Below are 21,214 nucleotides of genomic sequence, written 5' to 3' on the forward strand. Positions count from 1 at the left end.
AAATGGAGCCTTCTTTAAATAAAAGCCAGCTCTATGCTTTGCCTAAACATCTTTTACAGCATGACACAGGGCTGGCAGCTGAAAGGGGAAAGCAAAATAAGGAAACAATATCATGTCTGTAAAAATAGCAGTTTTCAAGCATTCCTTTGATGGTCTACAACATTCTTCCTTTGGAAATCAGAAGGTGTTTCCATGCCTTTGCTGCATCAGGAAGGGATCCTTGCAGTGTTCTTGACTTCTGGGAAAAGCACTGCTGGTGGTGTTACAAGGCACCAAGCAGCAACGTGGTACATACACACTCAATCAAAGCCAGACAAGAGCCATGTAGAAGCAGGGCGAGAACTCAGGACTCCTCCTAGTTGTGGTTTAGCTGAGCAATTGATTGAGGAAGAGCTACAGCTATGAAGCCTCTTTATTTCCTTTTACTTGAGTGCCTTATCCCTCCTACCCAAACACACATACCTGGAGGTGTCCATAAATTCTGCGACCCTTAGATGCCCTTTAGGGTTAGACAAGGCCTGCAGCACCAGAGCTATTTCAAAGTCTCTCCAACCAGGCTGTCTTACATGCAAAATCCCAGGTTCATTGGCAGTGCACATGCTGTTGGCTCTATGTACCTATCCCAAAGGGCTCCCTACACAGGTACTGCAGGATGCACACATGCTTCTTCATGAAAGTCCCTGACCAAAGCCTAAGCAAAAGCCAATTCCAGTTGCTGTGCATCAGCCAAGAGGACTGATTAAGAAATTGTGCATTATTGCATACATGGAAACAGGGCTTCTGCTCAATATCTGACTGCTCGCTAACATAGTGCAGGAGAAGGGGGAATATCTCCCTTTTGCCAGTATCTCCCATCTCAGAAGAAAATATGCCAAAGACACCCACTCTGACAGCTCACTGGTCAAATCCCATGTCTGGAAAGCAGCACTTTGGTAAGGGAGTCCCTCAGCTACCAAGCTAGGTGTTGGGTTCTGTTCCTCCCTCCTCAAACATAATCCATTAATAACTACCAAAGCCAATTACCGTGGTTAGAAACATAATAGCAGTCAGGGAGTCAGTCAAGCAGGCAATTGGGTGCTTAAGATTTTTCTTTTGGGGGACAAACTGACTGTCCCAGCAGAGAACACACTCACATGGGAGACGAGACAGCTCCCTTTGTGCAGAAGGTATGCACAAGGCTTTGATGGTTGCCACAGGTCTAAATTAGCATGGAGGCACACCATCAGGGAGAAAAAGGTGGGAGGAACAGCAAGGTCTAATCCCCACTCATGCTGTCAGTTCTGGACTTCAGTTTTCCCTCTTTAGCCCTTACCCCTCAAAAAAAACAAACCAAAAAACCACCAACCAAAAAACCACACAACCCCCCCCCATCAAACCCAAAAACATCCATGCATTAGATGAAGAGATTTCTCTCCAGCATTGCACACAGGCCCCAGGGCCACAAAAAAGTCTCTTCTGGGTAAAGCTGATTCCATTCAGTCAACAGGAATTTTGTCTCATACCTCAGCAGGATCAGGTTTGCAAGCCTTATCTTTTAGCAGCTTGGAGCCTATTAGCAAGCAAAGATAAGACTTCTTCCAGAAGAGTGGTTCACCTTCACTGCCACACTTAGAAAGCAGCATTCAAAAGACAGACATGGACAGGAAACTGTGCCACTGAGAAACTGTTAAAGGCTGGGAGAAAACTGACCTGGGAGTCTGGATTCCCAGAGGATAATACAGGGCCCCTCTTCACCTTGAGTCTGGTCTGCAGACAAACACTTTCAACCCCCAGGCCTCTAATAACTGGGAACCTTGCAGAAGTTTCACTCCAAATGAAAAGGCAACACAATTCAGCTTCGGTAGGTCTAAAACAACATGCAAATTGTGGCTAAACTTTTAAGGCTTGGCTCCCAAACTTCCAAAACATTGTTCATCAGAACTGAAGCTTGCTACCAGGATTGATTTTTTCAGTTTACTTTCAGTGAGACCATCTTAGGAAGCACAAAGCACAACACCAAAAACCTTTGACCTAAAGAAGGTCTTCACAACTGTTCTTGCCAGCTGCCCAAGAGAAACAACTCAAGCTGAGTTACTAAGCTTAGCCAGTGTCATTTATTCAGCGTACAATGCTTTCAGGAGTCAGACTGAAGAGAGACCAGTTTGGGAAGAGGAAAGCACAGGATACCCCATACACAACTGCAGGAATGACTTGTCTCTCTGAAGTATGTATGACGCTACTGATACACACAGACACTTACCAGATGCATCTGCATGCCACATAAAACCCTCTATGTCCAAACTTCAGATGGCCTTGGAGATGAAGCCCCTTCCCCTCTAAGCTCTCCTCTGCCCTGTGAAAGCTGCTAGGACTACAAGCTTGCTCCAAAAGGCACCATTGCAGAGCTTCCATCACAGGTCATGTCTTCAACAGGGATCCCCCAGGAGGTAAAAACAAGAGTTATGACAACAAGCAAGCCAACACTGTATTTCCACCTGTACCAGGATAGCATGGGTTTTGCAGAGCATTGAGAGGTAGATATTTCATATGCAGCATATTTTCGTTGTCTAAAGCAAGACATTTTCCAGCTCATCTAATACTTTGATCTTCTCTTTCCCATTTCAAACTTCCCACTGAGGAGGAGAGGAAAAGGAAGAAAAAAAAAAAAAAAAAAAAAAAGAGAGAACTGTTTCTCCTGAAGCCAACCTTCTCTATGCTACAGAAGACACATTTCATTAGAGATCATCCCCCCATGACAGAAACTGGGACAGGAGATGAGAGAATACACATCCTGGCAGTGCTGTTGGAAGAAACACAAGAACAGCTCTCTGGCTGACTTGTGGTTGTTGAAGAACCAAACTCATGGCATTGCTGGCAACAGCAGTAGTGCTTTGGCTACAGTCCAGCTGCAATGATCCCCAAGGTGCCAACTATGCAGTTTCATGCCACCTCTAGTATCCCTCTTTACCTCATTCTGGACAGAACATAGTCAGATGTGGATGAACAAGAGGGGAAGAGGTTGCTGCCCATCAAAGCTTTTGGAAAGATGCTGCTTGTCATGAGGCTTGGAAACTATCTCAACCCCAGAGATACAAACCCCGTTGTACAACATACACCTTCCTCACTACCAACTCAGCCTTCAGAGCAGGCACTGCCTGAGCTGGGAATCCTGAAATGCAACATTGAGGGAACCTGCATGAAACAGTTTTTTTCCAACCTCTTCTCTCTGAACTTCCCCCATGCCCCAGGATTGCTCCCTTCCCCTCTACTGTAAACAGATTGCTTCTCAAGTCCTATTCTGCTCTTTGGGGATTTCAGATCCAGAACCTGCTTGACACGTGCAAGAGTCTGTTCCTTTCTCCTTGCACATTCCCCCACCCCCTGGAACTGGACATCGTTGTTCCATTTTGGAGACTATTATATACAGAGACTCATCAGACTAGGAAACAAAGAAGTTATTACTTGACATAGCCCTGCAGCTGGGAATGTGGAAGGTGGGGGGAGAGAAGGGGGAGCACCCAGGGAGACAAGACAGGGGGGTGGCAGTAGGGTTAGAAAGTGATTAACAGAAAGGACAACTCAAAGATGCGAAACATTTTTTTTTTTTTCCCCCAAAATCTCAAGTAGTATGAGAAAAAAAGGAGAAGAGAAATCAAGTCCAAAACTGAGAGTGGAGAAGAGAGAAATCAGTTGGTGCTGATGGTGCCACGGGTTAAACACACGGGTCTGTGGGTTTGTGTAGCCTTTGATTCAGCACTGACACGCTTTGGCAAGGGAGGCCACCGGAGCTGTCAAATCCTTCACCAATGTGCCCATCAATTGCATTCAGCTCTCCCCGACCTGCACTGGCATTTTAATTACTGTTGGGTAAACTAATTTGTACAAATGAAGGCAACTCTGCCTAATAGAATATGCAAGCTCTCTGACCTCTGACAGGCGATGACACAAGATACAAAGGAGGCAGAGGAAGGCTTTTTATCAGAGCCTTATTACTCTCTATTACTCCAATTAGTTAAGCTCCAGTGCTCCTAATTGGGGGAAAAAATTGCAATTAAATCAATTTTTGATGGGCTGAAAGTGGGTTACCGAACCGCCCTGCCTGTGAAACACTGATATTATAGCAGCAAAGGTCAAAGTCTTTGTCGGCACCTGTGGGGCCCCCACCTCCCCTCTCTAAGCCCCTCCGTGCCCCCCCAACACACACACACAGCTCGCTAAGGCGAATCATTAGAACATGTCATGTCTTATCGCGGCCGCCACCATCCTGCTAACCTCAGCAGTTGACATCATTACAGAAGGTAACTCCTCCTGCATGAATACAGTGCTAAGGTCACACAAACTTGATGGAGCCCCCGCTGAACAGCCCAGGAGGCTGGGGAGCAGATGCAACAGTAACAACACTGTGTAAGGGGGGGAGGAGGTCAGACACACAGCACAGGGAGTTTTCCTACCTCCAGCACCAGGCTTCTCCAGCAGACCAGATAACACGCAAAGGGAGGGAAACAGAGAGAGTGCAGGAAAGCAGGTGCTCTTCTTGCACTGAATTTGCAGGAAGAAGAAAAAAACCAAACAAACCATAAAACCAAAACAAACACGCAGCATCAGTTTAGCACTTTTTTCCTCCATGAGAAAGCAGGCATGACAAACATGGAAGAAGTCTCACCTGCCTCTGGCAATGCTGGACAAAGTCAGGATTGGGTGGTCAGGCAGGGCTGGTGGTATCCCTTCATTACTTTCAACCAATCCTTTTAGCCCTACTTTACGTCTCTTGTAGGATGACCAGAAAACTGAACCAAGCACCTTTGGAATGTCAAGAAGCCATGACAGCCATGTTACAATACTAACAACTCAGTAACCACAAAATGAATAAAAATCACAAGATAAGGCACTTGCACCAAAAGTCCAGCCAGCATTAACCAGCCAAAAATCACAACAATGAGGAACAGAAGGTTATCTAGTAGAGAAAGCTGAAGAAGCCAGAGACATATGATGCAATTATCTGGTACGTGAAATAACAAGTGCTGGTTGCATTCAGTTCACTACAGCTCTGCCATATTCCTCAGCCTTTTGGCTCCAGACTGTCTTTCCACAGTCCTCAAGACCTTTCCCATCCTTCCAGTTCTGCATACTATGCTCCTCCTGCATCCCTGCCATGTTAACACTTCAGATCTAGACCTGCAATGCAAGAAAAGGATGACCAGGTCACTCAAACTAACTTAGCCATTTTCTATCAGTGTTGCCAGCTGTGCTTCTAGGCTCAGGAGTACCCACAATACACTTCCTTAAAGCCTGGCTGCAGGAGTCTGCTGGCAGTCTCCTCAGGTCCCTGCACTACTCCAGGCTCAGCACAAAGAGCTTCTACAGTGCTCTGGAGCCTGTTTGGGTTCAACTGTTTGCATGCATGTAAAATAGTTTTCATTTAGACTCAATAATAGGACTGGGCTCACCTGAGCAGAGACCCACCAGAGAATCAGCAGCTGGAGGCAAATGACCAGGCTTGCACTACAAACAGACTAGGAAGTGCTGGCACATTTGCTGCTTCCTTGAGCCTTGTGTGCATGGCAGTGTCCCTCAAGGCATCAGTCAGCTCAGGGTTGAGCTGTGCTCCTGATACACATCGCAAATGGCACACAGAGCTCTGTCATTCCTCACCAGGGACTCAGCACCAAGAGGAAACAAAAGGCATAAAGACAACTGCACGAACACCACAACATTTACAGCCACTGCTGTGCTCTGGCAAGGAACACCAGTGACACAAGCACAGACAAAAGGACTAGTAACTCTTTTGCATGCTACCTCAAGTGGACCACTAGAAAGTGGTCCCCAGAGAGAAGGCATTTACTTTTTGTACTGAAGGGCACTGTGGAGATGCTGGAACAGTGAAGTCTCACATTTGAGGAAGAACTCCAGCACATTTGATAGAAGAAATGCTTATGTTATTGTCTCCCATGTTGTTTACTGCATGCCTCAGGGTGGAGGGAGTGTCAGTTTTACCCCTGCAACTCTCTGCCTTGGCCACTAACTTCGTGTCTTCCTCCAGACTTCAGAGACCTACTGGCAGGAGAACAGAATAAACCTTTAATATCTTCAAAGGCCCAATTCTCAGCATGTCAGATCAACCACCCCTACTCCAGCAAGTTGCTTAGCAGGTACCCAACTTCCATCTTGCCTTAGCTGCTTTTTAGCTTCAACCCATATTGTCTGCCCAGAGCTTCCCATAACCTTGTCCAGTGTCCCTTTAACAGCCCTACAGCAGGCAAGTTTTGTGAAAATAAGTGGCCAGATACAGAATGGAATCCCCATTTCTGGAGAAAAACTGAGCTCAATGACATTAAGACAGAGATTCCAGACAGGACAGACACATGCACACATACTTCTACCACGGTGAAGCAATGAATGGGAAAATAGCCTTTATTAGTGGGTCCACCCACAGAACAATCCTGATGCTCCTAGGGTTGTCTGGATCTAAATTATCACCCTCCTTTTCCCAGTACTCCAACTTGGCACATGCTTTTAGGGAGAAGCAAATGTTCAAGACAGCAGCACACTCAGATTTGGTCTAAAAAGGTTGATTGAGGGTCCTGAGAGTTACCATACAAGAGAGCTGTTCTAACGGTGCTTTTCACAGTGCTGCTGTCATTTTTCAGAAATTCAAACAGCCTTTGTGGCTGCATAAGTATTTCTACTGGGCTGCTATCAGCCCCACTCCTTTACTAAAGGGAAAGGTTTGATAACTCATGTTCAACAGCATAAAATACTTATTTTCACAGTATGCCAAACACTTACCATCCTGTTTCTCTCCTCAGTCTCTGAGCTCACCAGGCTTAAAGTAGTTGCTCAGGACAGAGGTCTCTGTATGAAAACTCCTGCATCCCTACCTTTCTCCAGACCCAGTTTAATCCCCAAATGATACTGAAGTTATTACTGTTAATTATAGGGAAAAAGAGATTGCTTAACCATATAAGAAATGCAATCCAATATGTAACTTGGCTACTAGTATGAACAACACATACAAGAGGGAAAGAAACACAACAAGAAGGGCAAAAAGCCCATGCCAAATCAAAGAAACATGACTTTGCTAGGAAGCCCCTTCTGAGTCTAAAAGCTGGGCTGTATAAGAGATACAAATCTCTATTCCTACCACAGAAAGCTTTCTGGGGAGAAAAAAGAAAAGACAAAAAAAAAAAAAAAAAAGAAGAAGAAAGAAGCAAAAGATGAAAAGAAGAAGGAAATCCAGGGACTTCCAGGTCAGTCCAAGGCTAGGTAGTTAAACATCACTACGGTAGGGTTATTTCAGCTTTAGCTTACCAGTAACCAGATCAAAACCTCACAGGACATTTTTAGTTCTCACAACCTGTAACATTAGAGGCAAAGAAAGTTGCTCTCAAGGCTACCTTTGCGTTGAGAAGTTTTGGGGCTTTCTTTGTTTCATCTTTTGCAAGTGCAGGTAAAACAAGCACAGCTGGTATCTGCAGGTTAGTTACACTACGCATTCTCCCTTCCAACATCACTAGAGTAACATCAGCCATCTGCAGCCACTTCATCTTAAGCTCCACTCTTGCTCTACTCCCCAGAGCAAATTCAAATACATTCTGACACAGACAAGAAAGACTCCTGCTAGGTACCCACCAGATAGCATGCTCTACCTCCAACTGCTGCACATGCCATCTGCAACACAGTGCAAGGGAACTGCAGGGTGACTTGATAATATCTCCATCTTGAGAAAAATCCACTGGGATTTTTTGGAACCAACTGAAAGGAACAAATAGGTGAAACTGCTGGCTGAGCAAGCATGAACACACGGTCCCTGGAGGAAATACATGCAAAGGTATTAGACACCAGATACTATCTACTCCTGGGATAATACAGGGCACCTACAGACCACCACACATCTCCGAAGACCTGGCACTCAGTGCCCACCTACTCGCACACCCAGTTTCAGCCTTCACATCCAGCACCAATCCCCTCCCTGCTGGGCTCAAGAGTGTTAGCCTTCTCTCTTGCCCTGATGGGGAAGACACTCCGAGTCTGACCCTCACCCACCTCTCCAGATCCAGCAGCCCCCTCCAGCTCAGAGCTCTGGGCCCACACACAGCCTTACAAGAAGCTCTGAACTCCAGCCCTCGCCTTCTCAAAGCCTGCCCAGGTGTAAAGCTCCAGCGATTCCTTTTTCTTTGCCATTTTCCCTCCCTCCTCCCTCTCCCCCTAGCCCCACCAACACTTTCAGGCCACACAGTGAGCCAGGAGGTTGGAGTACATGAGGACCACTGCAGCAGTCGTGCTGTTTCAGTCCCCCTCCCAACTCAAGACCATTTCTAAAAGCCATTTCATATCCTCCCCTCCGTGAAATGATTTCTGTTAATTGCCTGGTGGGAATCACTTATAGGTGGGGGAGGCTCTCCCCCCCACACACACACCCTGGCCCCTAATTGGCTTATTGAAGTTTTAACAGGGCTTTCACCTGGAGAAACTGGTAATTATTCCCTTCATTCCCCTCTTGCTTGTACCTGTAGCTTCACACTTGGGGCCTGCCTGGCTCCACAGGGGGGACTTTGTTCCCTCTAACTACAGGCCCCACACAAATGGGCCCAGCAGCAGGAGAACACAGCAAAGTGGTAATTTTCAGCCCGACGTAATTAGCCAAGGTTCTTTCAGCCCAAACTGCTGAATGAGGAGGGGGCTGCCAGGGAGGGTGTGCCATGTGGGAATGGTGGGACACGGGCTGCTCTCAACAGGCAGACAAAGACCTCTCAGGGGTTCTGATCAGGGGTGAGCAGGAGGAGGGAGTTGGAGTGGGACAGCCTGCCTGGCAGAACAGGGGCATGGTCAGCAGTGGGATACATGCCAAGGAGGTCAGCTCATGACAAGTATCTTTTTCCCAGCCCGTGGAACAGGACAGTGCAGGATGCCAAAAACGGGGTAAAGGAGAAGAGAGATCCCGTGATGTACAGTAGGAGCATGTGAAGAAGTGCATGCATGACAGATTCTTGAAGGCTTGGTGTAACCTACGCTCCCAGGCAGGATTTCTAGTCTGGTACCTTGGCACTGAGATTAAGGCAACAGACTTAGGGAGAGGAAACTGGACAGTGGAGGTCTCAGACAGGCTAGCAAGAACTGCTCTGAGGACAGTGTGAGAACTGTTACTGATGAGAAAAATCAGGGAAGAATCATTCACTTCCTCCAGCATCTGTCCCAAAAGTTAAGCAATAAGCAAAACCAGGAGGACAGCAATGAAGGCTTCAGGTTCTCTTGTTACTAAACCATCTCCCATTAGCAAAGCAAAACTGCTTTTCATAGCAGGACCCCCCTTACACCATCTCCCTCTTCCTGCTACAAGCCTCTGGTTCTTCAAAACCTACAAGGAAACTGCTGCATGTGGGTTAACCAAACCACTTGGATCCCAATACAATTGGTCCTATGTCACATCAGCATCCTGTGCCACAGTGCCTCTGTTCATTCTCAGGACTTGTTAGCACCTATGCTATGAAGGCAACAGTGATAAAAACCTTGTCCCAGTTAGCCAGCTCCAGAGCTGTAGATTAGTTGAACCTGCTCAGCTGGCCTGATGATCACAGCTTCAGGGCAATGAGATTTGTTTGTTTGGGTTTTTTTTAAAGTTAAGTTGTACTTTGAAAAAAAAAAATCATTTTGTGTCTCTTCTGATTGCAGCATCCTAATAGAAAGCACTAACTGTCATAATCTAAAAGCTTGGTCCTCATTCTACAATGAAGAACTAATGGTAAGCAAGCAAGTGAAAAGTTACCCACTACTTTCATCAGAGGACTCAGTTACACAGGGGTGCTGAGCAAGCCCTAGGAGATGATGCAACCACAACAATTCTGAAAACAAGGAAATGAGATCCCCAGCAACTCAATATGCAGCAAGGAGAAAGGCAGCACAACCCTAGGGCACAGACTTGTAATTTCCAAGCTCCTAAAGTATACAGCTGTGACCCAACTCAGCAGCAGGTTGCAAACAGGAGAAGGAACTTCCCCGATTCTACCTCATCATACTCTGGTTTCTTCTCAGATCATATATTCCACATTTCACTGAACACTCACACACAAAGGTCTATTTTTCAATTTTAATCTCTTTTTTTTTTTTTGCATCCTTATCCAAGCTGCTTTAAGTATTTGCCACAGAGATAAGTTCAGCTAGACCCTGTGCCTTCAGCTCATCAATGCTCAAGACTTTTCCCTTAAAAGAAACCTTTGACACTTCTGAACAAAATACGCTTGCCAGGAAACCAATGCCAGCATCTGAGAAGAAGACACCAAGGATAAATATAAGCAGACTCAAGTTGACCAGGCCATTTTCAAGGCTATGCAGAGTGAATCCCAGTGTCAGTGGGAAAATACTGCCTATGCATGCTCATACCTTAGCACAAACTTTACAGTGTCCGGGGCTAGTGCTTCTTACAACCCCACACCCTACAACATGGGGACATGCAGAACTGATTTAAGTAACTACTGCAGCTGTCACTGCTTTGGACAAAAGTCTAAATACATGCTCATGTGTAGAAAATGCTTCAAGAATCATGATGCAAAAGAAGAAAACCTCTCCTCTCTTAAAAATACCTCCTTTCTAGTTTTTCTTAAGCTTTGGGATTGCCAAGGTTCATCTGAATATATTTTCAGACAATACTGAGAGTTTTCATTTAACAAGCATTCTTTTTAAAAATGCAGGTATATATAACGACAGCTTATCTAAACTTTTCCATTAGAACATACGACAGAAAATGACTTTTCAATAAGCCAGCAATCCATGCATGCCAGCGAGGTCAAGGGGAGGGGAGAATCCTTTCAGATTTGCCAGAACAACTAAAACTCAAGAATGTTTCAGTTTAAAAGCAGGGGGTGGGAAGGAATCAGTTTTCCTGGTGCCACAAGCCACAAATTTTTGCCTTATTCCTTTTGCCATATACACACACATAAACAAAATTCAAACTTCCCAATTCAGGAGAGTTTTGGAAAAAAGTGATCAGGGTGGTGAGGAAGAAGAAGACTTCTCAACAAACATATACTTCTGTGATCTTCCCACGAAGGGCAGCAGTCTTTTCTCCATATCACGCAGAGACAGTAGCTGTATTTGTTCACACTTACAGGGGAAAGAAGCCAAATGACTTAAAACCAGAGTGCTTGATCTTCCTCCTCTGCTCTATGATATTCAAACAATTTCCAAATGAAATCCAAATGAGTTGTTTGGCAGGAGAGAAGGAAATAATGCTCAGAGGGTTTTAAGAAGCTAAAGACCAGAGGTGAAAGGGGACAAGTGTGTGTACATAGCACATGCCACACCCAGAGAAGTCCAGAACACTGAGGCATGGAGACACAGGTGCTCTGTGGAGGAGGCAAGCAAAGCCTCATCTGCATTTAACTCAGCCATGAAATGACTCCTAAAGCTTTCCTGCTCTGATCATTCCATCCCTGACACGGATACACTTGCAACAACTTCGATTCACTTGCTCTTAAATCTCTGGGCAGCTTCAGCTCTCCACTTTATGCAGTAAGATTTGCTTCAGCATTTTCATACTAAGTGTTTGGAGCATGTCAATTGTTTGCCCCTAAGCAACTCAGATGCTGAGTGAAGCTCCTGTTCTCCATCTGCAGGTTCAGGACATGCTTGGTTGTGAGCAAACATCAGAGTGAGAAATAAAATCTGCCATTCAGGCCAGAAAGGACAGCCCCAGCCCTGTATGCAGACAAAGGCAAGTAAGATTTCATTAAACAACCAAACAGACAACACACATCTAAGGCATAAGGACGTCTAGGGGTCACCTCCCACACAAATCCTTAACTACCCAATAACCTGCTGAAAGTTTTACAGGAGCCAGAGCTCAAACCACCCTGACATTAATATACAATAAAACACAGGTTTGCAGCACAAGTTACCATCTTCAGCATCTGTAATCAGGCTGGGCTACAAGGCAGGCCATGAACTACCGAATTTCAGTGACAACTGAGGTAAGCCAGATGAAGACAGGAAAGGGATGAAGCAAAATAGATGATGAATGGACAGGCGAAGGACAAGGCAAGAAGGCAAGGAATTATTTATTATAATGCTTAACGTCAGTATATTGGAATAAAAATAACACAGAAAATGGAGTATGAGGGAGAGAACTGCACTACTGTAAGGGACTGGGAAAAAGCCCTTCAGGCACATCTCCTGAGCCTGCAATGCAACAGAGGATTCCCTAAAGCACATCAGCCTTTGAAGTCAAGAAATATCTGATAAAGGGATACAAAGTACCACACTGCCTCTTCCCCTCTGTAAGCTGCTGACTAAGTGAAGCAGGACAACCTGTTGGCAGTCAGTCCTCCAGCACTTCAAGGAAGAGAAGTCTGGAAGCTTTAGATGCACAGGCAGCTTTGCAGGCAGGACTGTGAAACCAGAGTTTCCTCTTTTCCTTCCCATGGCCTGCCTTATTTGCATGCACTCAAGAGTTTAGGAGGTTTCATCCAAAACCACAGTTATTAATAGAACCATTTTCACTTGGCGTTTGAAACACCCACATGAAGCACTGCCAGAAACAAGCTTGCTCACATATCCTCCACAGAAATGAGCACGTTACTAAAGCATCAGTACATGATTCTGCAGCAAGTTAAGGGGTGTCCCAAGCCAAACTTGTCACTGAACTTTATCAGGTGGATACACAAGATCCAAATGCATGACCACCAATTCAGGTTAGGCTGCATCTCTATGGACTCCAGTCAGAGGCTGCACTGAAAGGAAACTATGAGCTTACCACATCTCAGGGATGCCTATATACGAAGTCCACTCTAAATAACTGGCCAGCAAGTACTCCCAACAAGCCATGGTTTGTTACTGCTTCACACAAGGCCATCAATACTAGAGCTGGGGTGGCTTGGGAAAAATACAAAATTAATAAACAGAGCAGAGCATACCCAGAGGGAGGAATCATTCACTGTATAACCTCATAAGACAGTCTGACAAAAGATTTCAGAACAGAACAAAGTGTTTCTTTCTCAGGACACAACACAGTATTGGAAATTAGCCTATCTTTATAGATACATTATATCTTTATAGATACATATACTAGAACATTAAGAGGTTCAGAAAGAAGAGGTGAGCTGCTCACAGAGGTAGCCTCTGCAAATAAGAAAGAGACAGATGCAAGCTCCTGCCAGGGGAACCTTAACCTCCTCATCACTGGAAGCCGGGAAGGGACGGGCAGCAAAGGATCTTTTTGTGTTTGTCCTGTTTCTTACCCTTCTCCCTTGACATTTACCATTGACCACTGCTGGACACTAAATGCTGGGATAGAGGGATGCTGGACTGACCCACCATGGCCAGAAGAACATGAGAAATGTCCACCTTGGACAAGCCATGGGCCATCTAGCTCACTGTTTTGTCTCCAGCAGTGGTACTAGCAAAGGCTATTTAGGAAGACCACACAAGCTTGTTAAATTCCTGTGGTCATTCTCTTTGTTCTGCCCCATTATCCACAACTGCCATATTACGGATTTTAGATAGCGTATCTCAACCTAGTCCTTCATTATGGACCTGCTACCCAGGAATCTGCCAAATCCTTTTCCCAACTGCTGGCATCACTCACCTCCCTAACCTTCTGGAGCAGAAAGTTCCCTAAACAATGTGCAAAGAAATACCATCTTTTGCCCATTTAAAAGCAATCGCCTACTATTTTCAAATGTTTCTAGTTCTACTATTGTAGGATTTGGTGAACAATATTTCCACAGTCAGGCTTACCCACCACCACCTTACTCTCCGTATTTCTTTTTTAAGGCTGGTTTTGCCAAGACTGACCACTGGAGGCAATTAAATTTCAGCACATCAAGAACTTCTGCAGTGCTTGACTTAGGAAAGATCACAAAAACAAGATACAAACTAGCAATGCCAGTTATTTCTTTAGTACAAGGGAGTTTTCCTCTGTTGAATCTCTTCTGCGAACACTTTTGGTTCACTGCCCTACTAAGGCAGGTTAGAGTTACTGCTTGCTTCAAGCTTTGAGGCTTCAACCAGTCTCAGTCAGTCCTAGACCAGCAAGGACCCGTATTACTGGCTTTGCTGCAATAGCTGGAGACCCAGCACAGGTCTGAAGACCATCAGGGTTTCACAAACCATAGTCTGGGAAGAAGAAGACAAAGCAGTAGGAACAGTACTGTTCACCTGCGCTCAATACTTCCAAAGTACTTAATAATTTTCCACCACATACCAGGAGCATGAAATCTTTGCTCTACCAGGCTACAAACTTATATGAAGCAGTCCGCACACAGTTCATGTTCCCAGATTGCTCTGAGACTATCAGAAGACAGATGCTAGAGAAAGATTATTTCTTTTCAAATTTCTGGAGCAGAGTCTCTTGCTTTTCCACTGTCAAAGAGGAGAAAATTCAGAGGGAGTATATGGAAAAAGGAAAACATGAACTAGGCCACACATACTTGTCAATACACAATTTATGTGCAAGGCAGAAAATAAGAAGCAAGAGAGAACCTGCTCCATCAGACAGTCCTGCTTCATCCCCATCTCTCATTAAATCAGCCCAGACAGGCGAAGCAGGTCACTGAACAAAGTGCAGGTGCAAAGCTCGAGACAGCTGCACCAGGAGGCAGAGACCAAGCACAAGAATAGTAGCAGTTACTGCTTGACCCATCTTCAGTCTGCAGCTGCTTACTCTGATCAGTTCACTTCTTTCAATGTTATTTCTTTTTTTTTTTTTGAGGGAGGGGGAAGAGGTACACAGATGACAGTCTGATTTCTTCTTCCCCTGAAAAAAACAAGCTGTTGGGTTCCAGTTTGCAAGTTTCTATCCAACCCCCACAGTAATGAATCTCTAGGACTATCAATCATCTTGGTACAGGTCTCTCTTCTCAAAGGAAATGGGTTCTCTCTCTCTCCATTAGCTGCCCATGTCTACCAAGTCATTTCAAGTCCTCTTTGATGGAAGACTAGATTTCTAGAAACATTTACCCCAATCTCAGAGAAGAGACAACAAGGATTTACTGATTTGACAGGGCCGTGCACATTAAAAGCTGTCTTTAATACCTGGCACCAAATTAGCTGTGCATCTGTGAAGTGTCAGGATGCCTACAAAACAGCACAAGTAAATCCCAGGCAGGCTTGTGCAGAGATGGTGAACGGAGAGTCAAGAACCCACAACACCTCTTTAAAGCAAGAAAGTGTCCACAGAAGCTGTGCTCTGTGCAGGTAGAAGGAGAAAAGACCTGACAATGACTCTTAGCTAATGAACTACAGGACACACCACAGGCAATACTACACAGAGAGAAGAGACCTTCCAATCTGTCTTCCAGTCTGGCCAGGGCTCACACTGCTCTGAAAAGAAACCAGGTGCAATGGAGCCAAGGAAAGAGTCATAGCCACACAATTCTATCCATGTTTCTAGTGTCCGATTCTGCTCACAACAGAGATGCAAGATGACAGCTATCCAGGGAAGCTGAAGCTTAGCTACAAGCAAGAGGCACTCTGGCATGCTGTGTATTAAAGCATATTAGCACACAGGCCACATGCACAACTGCATACATCGTGGAGAAATTGCCATTCTTCAAAAGAACCAGTTGCCCTTCAAGCCCAACTATCTCCTCTGAGTCATTTGCTCCTCTCCAAACTCCATCATCTCTGGTGCTGCTTTCATCTCCTCCTCTCTACTTCTCACAGTGTTTCAAATGTAGTTTGATTTACTCAACTAGAGCCAGACTGATGCATTTCCTCATTTTCAACAGCGTGCCAAGCACATTTTGCAGGAATTGAAGTGGATGGAGAAGAATAGGATGCATCATCCTGATGTGTGCCACACCTAATGCAGGAGAATCCCATATCTGAGCCTTTGTTTAACAGCATTTTCTTCAGGCCTGAAGATATTCTGTGGGCAGTGCTAGGCTCTGTGTCAAAATGCCAACATTCAGTAGCAAGGGTTAAATCAGAGATTTACATTTATGAATTCTGTAAATGCATATAATCTGCCAACTCATCCTGGACATACAGATGACAAAGCCTGCCCAGGATGAAGGCACTGCTCTGCTGTAAGCATCCTCCAGCTCTGCTTGGGGACTACTTTCTTCACAGACAGGACACTTCCTTCAGCAGTTTCCTACAATGTACATTCCTATGCTTATATGTTGCCTCTTCTGAGCTGGAGCAGGAAGTTTTATAACTGTAGATTGACAGACCAACATAGATTGCATACCACACAGCCAAAGCAAATCTTCTTTTCCTTTTTACTTTTTCTTTTTTTTCCTCTGCTCTCCTGAGAGCACAACTGATAAATAATCCAAATCCCTGCTTGGAAAAAAGAAAATGCCTCCCCCTGCTTCTAATCCAGAGATGCAATGTAAAACGTTACCCTTTGAATTCCACATCTGAGTTATTTTTAGCATCCATTTATACATAAAGATGCACATATAAAGAGCATCCATGCATGCCTGTTTCTCAAGATGGCACAAACTATTTGGACCCAGCACACCTACAAGACATTCCATGCAAGAAGCTCTAGTCAGAGACAGAATTGCACAGACACACCTTGAATAAGCACTTTGCACAGCACAGACTTGATACGCTGTGGAAAGCAGGCCTGAGCAGGCTCCACTGATCTTCGCCATGAAACATATTCCTATACTTCAAACCAGTGCATTTTGGATCGAGTCTACAAAATTGATTCAACAAGCACTAGCATCAGAGAGTTACCATCACCTGTATCCGCCTGTAAACCTTTTTGTTTCCCTCAGTAAAACTAGGACTAGCTCCTGACTTCATATGCACACAATCATCAACTTCTCTTAACAGACCTGGTGCTTTACTATGATTCCTCTTCCTGCAGCAGCCTGAAGCCTTCACTCTGATAAATTCAGTTCTCTCTTATTTCTCTACCAAATATATTGTTTTTTACTTTTAGAAGAACTGAGGGCAAGGGGGAATCCTTCAAAGAGGCCCAGTGCTTCCCTCCTGGTAATGAAACCCTGTAATGGAATGCCCTGCACTCCAATTAGGAAGAAATGCTAATTTTCTCCAGTTGAGCACCCCCTCTAGATGTATCTAATTTGTTTCACTGCTTTCATCTCTCCCCTCCATCACATTTTCATTTAAAGGTTATGATCTGTTTGTGCCCTTCATGCCGCGCCCTGACAAGACACCCCTATGAGAGGTTGCAGGGGCCACGTCGCCCTTCCTAACCCCCTTCCCGAACAAAAACCAAAGCTTTTTTCCCTCCACTGCCTCTTTAAGAGATGCAGAAAGATGAAGGGGAGGAGCAGGGAATTGGGAAGACAATAATTAAAAATAAAAAGTAAGCCATCTTGCCAGTTGTGTTGTTGGCTGTTTCCAACAAAAGGTTAGAGACCTTTGCACCATGACCAACACCACTATGACCACTGCAGGCCAGCTGGGAGAAACAGCACTGCAGACCTTTGCTGCTCCTGCAGATCTGTTTTAGGAGCAGCTGCCATGCAAGAATACCCTTTTGCATAAGGTTTTGAGATGCTGAGTTGTTTAGATTTTTAAAGGGCTGGGGAATACATTCTCCCCTATCTATCACAGAGACAGTCTGGTCAGAAAGGACAAGGAAAGTTGGCTTGGATGAGGAGAAGATCTAAATAAAGCTATTCCCACTCCTCTCTTAAATGGGTTATGCCTTGTTCTGAGAGCTTGTGTTCTGAGTTTCCTTCAGAAGAGCACAAGCTTGAACTGAGTAGTGTGAGCTTTGGAATAGTTTTTCATGGCATCCATAAATTTCTGCTGCTGTGGATTCCATTTGGCTGTGGGGAGACTTGTAAATCTGCGAGGCAGATTCCATCTGGACAGAGTGACTGTCCAGAGGAGCTTTCGACTTGTAGCACATGAGACAGGTATCCAGCTCAACGTGCTGGTGTCACACCACTTCCCACTGAAATTTCAAAACCATTTTCACCAAAATATTCTTTTAGAAAAAAATTTAAAAAAATACAAATCCAGCCACTAATCTACACATGAGGCCCCTTTGCTGCCTGCCCTAGAATATCTCTGAAATGGAAGGTCTTCTCTATATGCTCACCTTGATCCTAAATCCATTCATTACTCATGTTCAGCAACTCCCTTCACTTCAATTCTTGTCCATTAGAAAGGAAATCTCTGATCTACACTCTCCAAACAAAAGTTTCACCACAAATCTCTTGTCAATATCCTAAAAGTTGACATCATCCAAAGAAACCTCTTTGGAAGTGTGTCAGTGTGAGCTGAAATTCCCCCCCCCACACCGACAATAACCATCACAGGAAGCAATGCAGATAAGTGGTTCCCAAATGAAATGAAGTGGGAACTGCTGGGTCCTTCCAGGCACAGCCTGGAAAAAGTACTCTCTCAGAAAAAAAAAGGAGAGGACTAGCTACATTGCCCACGTTGAACACTGTTTCTGGGCATTAAGATGAAGCTAGAAAAGCATCAAGACTGCTTTTTGTTATTAACAGGCACTTTGCTAATACTGCCCAAGATAGGCAGCTCCCTCCCAGTCATTTCCTGCTGCAGCCCCTCAGTCCCATCAGCCAGAGCTATATACTCCATTACAAGCTATTTCCTCTCTCTCCTTTTGCCATGCCTCCAAAAGCCTTTGCAGAAAGTCCTGATGATCGCCCGACCCTGCCCCGTACCGCAGGCACAACTCCCTCATAACTCCACTTACTGAGACCACAAACAGGCAGCGGGTAGGAGGCACACAAAGATTTACTCTTTACAGATAGCACCCTTGCCCTTTCCTCCCCCCAGGCCCCCTCTCTATCTGGTCCATGCGAACAAACCCCGAGTGGGAAAGAGCGCTCGGAAGAGGCCTGCGTCTGGGCCAGCTGCCTTTCATCCCCAAGATGCCTCTTCCCGTTGGAAAATACAAGCATTGTGTGAAAACATTTTAATATATTCATGCACATTCCTATAGCTTGCAGGAGCAAGCGGGTCCCAGCAGCCTCCCCTCCCTGCTTCCCAAAGGATTTTCATAGGCAGCGATGCACTGGGAATGCCACCTGTTTTCTCGGATGCCCGCGAGTATGTAAATTGTGGGAATATGCGGGGCCAAGCGCCGTGGGTTTATTGTGCTGCAGAAAAGATTTTACTAATTACTTGCCTAAACTCCAAAGCAGTACGCTTGCTGTTCTTACAAAAGCGGGAGAGCAGGGAAGGTGGGGGTGATGGGAAGAGGAGGAGGGGGAGGAGAGGGGGGAGGGGAAATTAAAAAAAAAAAAAAAAAGAAAAAAAGAGGGGGAGAAGAGAGAGTAAAGGGAAAGAGGGAGAAGGAGAGGGAACGCAAGAGATGCATTTCAAAGTTTCTCCAGCAATTTGATGGTGGGGAGCTGGGCCCAATGTGAAATCATAGAGGTCAAAGGTGGGTCTCCCTCCCTTGTGAGAAAGTGGTGAATCAGGACGGTTTATCAAACGATCATTTTCTTTTGAAACTGGGAGGCAGCGGCTGGGACAATTCTGCAGATGTGCTTGATGAGTTCGGGACAAAAATGGGCCGCCTCCTCTCCCCCCACCCCCCTTTAAGGTCTCCCATCAGGGGTTGCTTCTCCCTCCACTGCTTCCAGGACCCTCCCCTCCCTTCTTCAGTGGTCAGCTGAGACCCCCACCCACTGATCGCCTTTGTATTCCTGGCCTTTGGACACACTGACAGGGCCCTTTATGAGACCCCAATCAAGACCCCCATGTCACAGGTACCTAGTAGAGATACCAGACCCTTTTCAAATGAGGAACAACAAGGAAAATATGCTGGCCCATTGTCCCAGCATGGCACCAAGGGAGATGAAAGGGACAGGCTGCTCCCTCTCCACAGACCGCCTGCCAATCAACCCCAGTTATTAAGGTCACGATGTGGAAATTCTTTTGACCTACACCTAATCAAAGATGCACCAGGGCCTTTTGAGACAACAAGGGGGAAGGTGGGAGGGCAGGCATCCCCCCCACCCTCCCCACCCATAAATACAGTGGAGCTTCTAAAGAGAATTTAGGAGGAGTTACCCCAGTTAGTGCGATGGCACGCTTGCCCCAGGTACCATTGGGGCAGTGAAACTGAGCCCCATGCTGGCATTCAGCCTCAGGAGAGCTTAGGTTAAAAGCTTTTCCTCATTGAAAAGTTACAGACCAAGCAATGATGGAAGTCACGATCAAGGACCCTGTATGACAAGTACCAAGCATCCTCTTTCTCATTCCCAACAGTTTTGGCTAGTATAGGCTGTGGGTTTCACCAGCACCATCCAACACGGGGCCCTGGAGAAGAAAAGCTCAGTGGGCATGAACTTATGAACCTCCAAAAGCTGAAGCACCTGGAAGAGTGGATGGATGCCTGCAGTACAGAGCAAGACATTCTGAATTCCCCTTGCATTATATGGGATGAAGATACCAAGAGGATATTGATGGTGATAGTTCTTAGGACTATACAAAAATCTCTCAGAGAGGTGTTAGTGCTCACCTGCAGCAACGAAGCAATCAGATGGGTGGTACAAAACACTGAGCATGGGTCAGATGGGATCAGAGAAGCACTTCCCACCACACAGCTTCAGAGCACTTGGAATATGGACAAGATCATCCACCCCTGAAATTTTTTCTGTATTGCTCGCTATCTGAAAGCCATCACCATACATTCAATTACAGAACAGTTAAGACAACCTGACAACAGTGACACAAGAACTGACAGACTGCAGTCTGTTCTAGTTCATACAAAAATGGAGGGAAAATACCTTAAAAAAAACCACCAAAAATCATCAAAACTCCCAAAATAGAAATATTTATGAGCATATATAGGAGGTTTCTGCAAGTGCATGATTTTGAACGAGTGCTTCAGAAAAGCCATGGCTATCACTGGCACCCACAAGACCCATCTTGAAGAAGCAGAAACTTCAATTGGTATCACACCTAGCACTTTACAGAGAATATCCTTCCCAAACCTACTGCCAGATTGCTGCTCACATCCTGTTGGCATCCTTCAAAGCCCATCTGGATCAAGCTCTCAGTAAAAGGCAAGGAAATATGGGGCAGTGGTAGAGTGAAGGTACGAACGGTGTTGACAGTCACAGCAACCAAGCTGTGGGTTTCATTATGCTAAACACTTTGCTCACGTGTTGGATCATTTTCCTCTGCTTTTTATGTACATTCAGCTCATGAAAGACACTGGTTCAGTGCTTTTCAAAATCCTCCATCTCCTCTCAGAAGCACAGCTTACCAGCGATGATCAGCTGAGTGGGAGATGGCAAGTGGAAGACTCCAAAAGAACTTTGGGACAGAG

At 45.3% G+C, this 21,214-nt stretch overlaps 1 protein-coding gene across 1 annotated transcript in view; it reads right to left on the minus strand.

The window, feature by feature from the left end:
• The window catches only part of FBXW4 (F-box and WD repeat domain containing 4), a 62,521-nt gene that overhangs the window by 16,024 nt on the left and 25,283 nt on the right, over nucleotides 1-21,214 (minus strand).

This window comes from Indicator indicator, chromosome 7 (genome assembly GCF_027791375.1).
Source record: "Indicator indicator isolate 239-I01 chromosome 7, UM_Iind_1.1, whole genome shotgun sequence".
NCBI classification, from domain to species: Eukaryota; Metazoa; Chordata; class Aves; order Piciformes; family Indicatoridae; genus Indicator; species Indicator indicator.